This window comes from Chrysochloris asiatica, unplaced genomic scaffold (genome assembly GCF_000296735.1).
Source record: "Chrysochloris asiatica unplaced genomic scaffold, ChrAsi1.0 scaffold00037, whole genome shotgun sequence".
Taxonomy (NCBI): Eukaryota; Metazoa; Chordata; class Mammalia; order Afrosoricida; family Chrysochloridae; genus Chrysochloris; species Chrysochloris asiatica.
The window spans coordinates 8175895-8182922 of record NW_006408555.1 but is presented as its reverse complement, the minus strand read 5'-3'; positions in this window follow the sequence as shown (position 1 = coordinate 8182922).

Sequence of the window (7028 nt, the reverse complement as noted above, 5' to 3'; positions counted from 1 at the left end):
TTTGATCTTCATCAGTAAATGTTTTACGTCCTCTTCACTTTCAGCAAGCAAGGTTGTATCATCTGCACATCGCAGGTTGTTAATGAGTCTTCCTCCAATCCTGATGCCACGTTTTTCTTCATAGAACCCAGTTTCTCGGATTATTTGTTCAGCATACAGGTTGAATAAGTATGGTGAAAGAATAAATGCCCAATAACCCTGGGTGAAAAAATGGAGAGAAACAGTTCCTTCTTCTGAATCTGTCCTGAATTAGCTGAGTGACTTAGCAAAGTATGTAACCTCTCTGGACCTTGAATTCCTTATTTGGAAAAGTAAGGCTGTGAATATTACAGCAAACAACGTCTGTTTTTGTTTTTCTGTTTCCAGGCATCCAACCCCCCCTTCTTTGGATAACAGCACCTATGAGTGATATTTTCCATACAGGACCCTTTATCCCCCAATCTCAGACCTTGGTGATACTGACCTTACATCACACTCCAGGGTGGGCCTGTGACTCTGTTTTGTCCAAACTGAGACCTACTTCCCCCTAGACTGAGTGGCTGGTCCATGGGGGCTTGTCAACCAAGTGAGAGTTAACCCAGGACTGCTTCTAGAAATATCTCAGAAGAGGTGCTCTTCCTCCTTTGGGGTGAAGGATCGAAGCCTGGGACCATCGTGATACTTCTTGGGCAGAGAGAGACGCAACGCACACCAAGAGATGGAAGGAGGTAGCCTTCTGAAGACAGCGTCTGAAGGGCTGGATGTAGCTGTATTGAAAGCACGTCCACATCAGGACTTTTCCTTTCCAGAGCTGACAAAGTCTCCTCTTAACCTGAACTATATTTGTGCTCGTGCTACTGCAAGAGTGCCAGAGAACACAGTCAAGGTAGTCATTAAGCTCTGGGGCAGCAGCTCATGCTTGCCTACCCAACTGCCTTTAGTCCACCCTTCTTCCTCTTGGTGCCAGAGTCCCCCTTCTCCCACAGAGCCTAAAAGTGCTAAAGGCCTGCTTTCTCAGAAGCCCTTGCTGTCAGAGCATATGGCCCAATCCTGGCTGATGGCACCTGAGGAGAAGACTGCTGGGAGCTACTGGGGAAATTTCCCCCATGATAAAAAGAGGTGCACAGGAAAAATGTCCCTCTTGTTATTCTAGATGATGTTGTGTTGACATGCAATGTCTGGAACTACAGCAGCCACCTTGATTCCATGAGTGACAAGCCTATAGACCAAGCCAAAGGTCCAAGCAGAGAGAGAGAGACAGAGCCTGGGTCCTCACGGGCATCACTGAGCCACTCACTGAACCATCCCTGGCACACATTACCTCTTAACATTAAGTAGCTAATAGAGCCCTGACCTTAAGGTCACGTAGACTGGGCTTTCTCTTACTGGCAGCCTAATGCACCCTAACTAGTACAAATTCTAACATTTCAAGATTCTGCATCAATGGTTGAATATTTTACAGCACACATCTAGAAACTGGTTACTCTCTGCCCAACAAGTCATTATTCTGAATCCTCCAACGACCATAATGTCCATGATTCTTGGTAGCAGGTTTCACACGCTTGCAGAAACTGCTTGCCTGAGAACAGTGATGTTTCTGATGATCAAGCTCAAGTTGGAGAAGGCATTCCTCACCACTACAGTGACCAGGAAGGTGCCTGTAAGGCAAACATTTAGGAATTATGGGTGTTGTAGTTCATTGCTTACTTGCACTGAGAGCCTTCCCAGGTTGTTTCTCCAGTTCCCGATCCTAGGTCTGAAACTCACGCTGAAGTCACCACCTGTGAGGGTCTGAAGAAAGACCCAGTTTCTGAAACTCCCACCAGACACAGAGAGTCACAAGGGAACAAGACGGGAGGAGAAAGAGAAAGGATTTCAGACTCTAGTAACTGGTTGCTTCCCCAACCTCAGAAGGATAAAGGATGCAGTGGCAATGCTGTTACCTCCCTGACTAGCAAGAAGATACTGAAGGTGCCAGGATGGGACTGACTAAGCTAACTTGCTCTTGGATGACATCCATGTGCTTCCTGGGACACCCCCAACCCTAGATCATGGTTTGCATCTTTTACCTTCAGAACTTCCATCTCTGTGACTGTTTGATGAACCATCACACACACGCTCCAAGCTCAGTGATTAGCACTCAATAAGGTGTTGTTGAAAATATGAACAACTGCTCACCACTGCCAACTGGTAAGTGTATTGTGTTGTTGTTGTTAAGAGCTGTCAAGTCGGTTCCAACCCATAGCGACCCTATATAGGGTTTCCAAGGAGCAGCTGGTGAGCTTGAACCACCGACCTTGCAGTTCAAACGGCTTTGCAGTCTGGAGCATTAACCTACAGCGCCACCCCAGGACTTGTTGCTGTTAAGCGCTGTGGAGTCGGTTCCAACTCATAGTGACCCTGCACAGCGTTTCCGAGGCTGTTAATCTTTACGGGAGCAGAAAGCCTCATCTTTCTCCCGCAGAACCGCTGGTAGTTTTGAACTGCTGACCTTGCGGTTCACAGCCCGATTCGTAACCACTATGCTACCAGAGCTCCTTACACCAGGACTAGCAGGTTGTAAATATTTGATATTGTGACAAAGGAATCAAGATAAATGCACATTAGATACCAGTGTGAGTATAAGATAACTCTAGAGAGATTTCTTATAACTCTAGAGCTAAGAACCAGTTCCATGAATCTTGAACTCCCTGTACACCTTGTTGTTGTTAAGTACCATGGAGTCGGTTCTGAATCATAGTGACCCTGCACAGGGTTTCCCAGACTGCAGATCTTTACGGGAGCACAAAGCCTCATCTTTCCCCCGCAGAACAACTGGTAGTTTCCAACTGCCAACCTTGAGGTTAGCAGCCTGAAACATAACCACTACGCTGCCAGAGCTCCTTATACCTTAAGAATATAAAAAACAGTTGAGGGAAAGAGAAGAGAAGGATTTATAGAAGACTGACTGAGAGAAAGCTGCTAATGTTTGCACATCCCACCACCCCTTATTCATCGTAGTGGTATAGGGTGATGGGCACAACCTTCTCATCTCAAGCCTAGAGAAAGGGTCTTCAGTGGAGCTACTTGGAGAGCATTGTTGAGGGCCCTCATGGACATGTTCCTTACTTAAGCCCATGAAGGAGGGAGCTATGCACGACAGGACAGAGAGAGTAGCAGAAAGAGAGAAGAGAAGAGAGGGAGAAAGGGAGAGCCAAGGAAGAGAGAAACAGGAGAGAGAGAAGACCTGCATTTCTGCATCTAGGAACTAACTCAAGTCCATTGACATAGCCCACAGAATGGGTAGACCAGATGTGGGCCTTGGGGAACTGGTAAGGGAGTATGAGGAGACTGTAGCAGAGAGAGTGTGGGTGTGACCCAAGAGGATCTGCTGGGGCAGTGTGGATGAGAACAGCTGAAGGGAAGGCTTCACCCACATCCTGGGAACTGTGGCTCCAGGCGCCCAGCAGAGGGCCTCAAGAGCTCACAGAAGCTCCTATAAGAGGCATCTTCAAACCTCTGTGCCGGCCAGAGAAGGCAGCCAGGACTGAGCCTGGGCCACCACGTGGTTACGCTCCTGTCCCCCTCCTTCCTCCCCTTCCTTCCCACCTCTTTGACCCCTGAAGGAGAGTACCAGTTGGTTGGAGGAGAAAAGAATCTGTCTTCTAAGAAAGCAAAAACAAAAATTCAGAGAAAGGGGGAGATTTTATCTGTTTGCAAAGAAACATTTCCCCACTAGTAAGTACATTTTATAGAAGCAAGTGGAGAGCAAAAATAAAATGGGTTTGGATGCTATCTGATGTGTTGTGTTTGTTATTTAGTGGCCTGTGGATTGTTCCTGTGTCAAGCTGGACCCTTGGCCCCTAGCAAAGGTCCAGTGGTTTTCTTCTGCACTTCCTTTGTGGAGGGCATGGTAACCTCACAGCTGTATGGTATTACCCTCTTCCTCACATACCTCTGAGATCCAGGCTGGAGACTCTGCTGACCTCTCCACATGGCCCTCAAGACTCAACTCTGTCTCTTGATTTAATGACAATGTCTGTGCTGGCCTCTTCCCCTGGCCAGTTATGTGGCACTGTAGGATAAGCGCTGAGCTCTAACCGCATGGTCAGTGGTTCAAATTCACCAGCTGCTCCTCAGAAACCCTACACAGGGCCACTATGAGTCTGAATTGACTTAAGGACACTTGACAACAACGTAAGTGCCCTTGTTGTTGACAAGCAGGGTTAAGTGTTGCGGTGCTAACCACAATGTCAGCTGTTTAGGTCCTCCAGCCACTCTGTAGGAGAAAGCAAGATGAGGCTGTCTGCTCTCAAGCAAAGATTCACAGTCCTAGAACCTTATGGAGCAGCTGCAATAGGGTTGTTATAAGACCGCCATATGGGATTTGGCGTTTTTGTGTGTGTGTGTCTGTGGCTGTGCCAGTCTGTGCCATTTATGTCTATTCTAACAGCATGACCCTTCCTCCTTGACACCGCTACCTCTCCTACCCTTTAATTTTTACCTATCTCCCCCGCCACCCCCTGGCCAGGACATGGACTTCAGCCTTCCAAACCACAGCATCCTTTAGAAATGATGGAAGGAATCAGAAGGGCCTGCTCTCTTCTGGCGGTTCTCAACCTGAGGTGATGTTGACCCCACGGTCCATTGTGTAATGTCGGAATACATTTCTGGTTGTCATTACCGTGAGGGAGCAGCGGAGAGTAGCTCATGGCATCTAGTGGGTACAGGCCAGGAATGCTGGTAAACGTTCTACACTGCACAGGATAGCCCCTGCCATGAAGGATTATTGAACCCCAAATCTCAGTGTTGCAAAATGTCAGTTGAGAGTTCCTGTGACAGTAAGTTCCATGAGGACACATAACACCTAGCTGTTTCTTACGTTGTGACCCAGGCTGGGGTCTAGGAATCATGTTGTGTCCAACACACACCAAAATATGAACTGGCAAAACCTTGGGGACCAAGTCAGAGAAGAAGGTGGAGGGGGTCCTGGAAAGAGAGTAACTTCAGCAGGAACCGCCACGTGGTAAATCTCAAATGGTTCCCCAAAGCTCTCTTCCTTATGGGAGAAGTTCGCATTGGCTCCTGTCACCTCAAAGGTCAGTTCCTCAGGGGTACCATGAGCCACTGAGATGTTGATCAGTACATCCTGTCCAAGTTCCAAACAGTCCGAAGTTCAGGAGGCCTGCAGCCCCAACAGTGGCTCCATGAAGTGGACGGTGATGTTGCCAGAGAGCACAGAGGTGGTGGTGTTGCTGACAGCTCGCATCTCCAGGTGGTGCATCGCTGGGCCGGTCAGCTGCTGGGCTGCCCTGTCCAGGGTCAGGGTGGTGGTGCTCTCTGTCAGGGTGATGGCCAACAGCACAGTGTAAGTTACCCCTGTTCCTAGGTAGGGAAGAGAAATTTAAGAATGTTGGTATGGTCATCCAACAGCAGTTAATTATAGTGTGATCATTGAGACTCAAACAATGAAATTATATTGTGGATATATTGTTGTTTTTGTGAAGTGCCGTTGAGTTCGTTCTGACTCATCATGATAGGGTTTTCAAAGCTGTACATCTTTGCAGGAGCAAAAATCCTCATCTTTCTCCCTCGGAGCATCTGGTGGGCTTGAATTGCCGATCATGTGGTTCGAAGTTCAGTGTTTACCCTACAGATCCACTATGTTACCATTACAAATATGTTGTTGTCATCATCATTATGTGACTTTGAGTTGGTTCCAACTCATAGGGTTTCTGAGGAACAGGTGATAGTGGTTCTCAGTCCAGTGCTGATCTTACAGTGGCACACAATACATATAAAGAAATATGTAAGGATGTCCTCCCAGATATTAGCAGTGATTAGCTCTGAGTATTGGATGGTTGTTAAGCACCGTCAATTTGGTTCTGACTCATAGCGATCCTGTGTAGGGTTTCTGAGGAGCACCTGGTGGGTTTGAACTGCCAACCTTTTATTTAGTAATCCAGTGCTTATCCTACTGTGCCGTAGCAGGACTTGTGAATATTGGGTCGACGGGTGTTTTTTCTTTTTTTTTTTTGTCCTCTGTAGTACAATGTATTTACACCACACGTGTTCTCCATATACTCACAATCTAACTAAAGAATGAGAACCTTGCATTGAGAAGACTTCCTTCGAAGAAGGAAGGCGAAAAAAAGAGATCCTTTTTCTGTGGATGTGAGCCTGTGTACCTCTCAACTGCCTCCTTCCTGCAATGCAAAGTGTATTTCTGAAGTCAGTAAACATTGGGAAGACTTGAAAGAATCAAGATGTTACATATGAGCAATCAAACAAAGTGCAATAGTGCAGCAGGGAGGCGGAGGAGGGAACGACTGGGTCCATCACTTCAAGTCAAGTCTTAGAGCTTTACGGCTCAAAGACTGGTCCTGGGACCAGCATGAGTATCCCCTAGAGCTTGTTGGAAATGCAGAATCTTTCAGCCCAGACATACTGATTCAGAATCTGCATTTTAATCACATCCCTTTGTGATTTGTTGGCACGTAGACATTTGAGAAGCTTTGACCAATTGTGGGTGATTACGGGGGATTTTCAGGCATTTGAATTAGCCTCAAGACTTATAAGCCGGAACAGGTGAACACATTTCCTCCCACCTTCACTGTTGACTCCCTGAAAGCCTGCTCAGTGTGGGACTCCAGCCTGTCTTCATCGAGATGGATGCTCCCTTGAGTTTGAGCCTGCTTGTCCTAACTGGATGCTGAATATTGTGGCTGACTCTTAAAATCTGACACAAAGCAACTAATTAGGACTCTTTCTGCAAGAAGAAATCAAATGGTTGTATTTCTTGTCTGGGAGATGACGATGATGTGATGATGAAGATGATGATGGTCGTGGTAGTTGATGGTGGTGATGGTGATGATGATGGTGGTGGTGTGATTGTGGTGATGGTGATGAGGATGGTGGTGGTGTGATGGTGGTGATGGTGGTGGTGGTGTGATGGTGGTGATGGTGGTGGTGTGATTGTGGTAATGGTGGTGGTGGTGTGATGATGGTGGTGGTGGTGTGATGGTGGTGCAATGATGATGGTGGTGGTGATGATGGTGGTGATGATGATG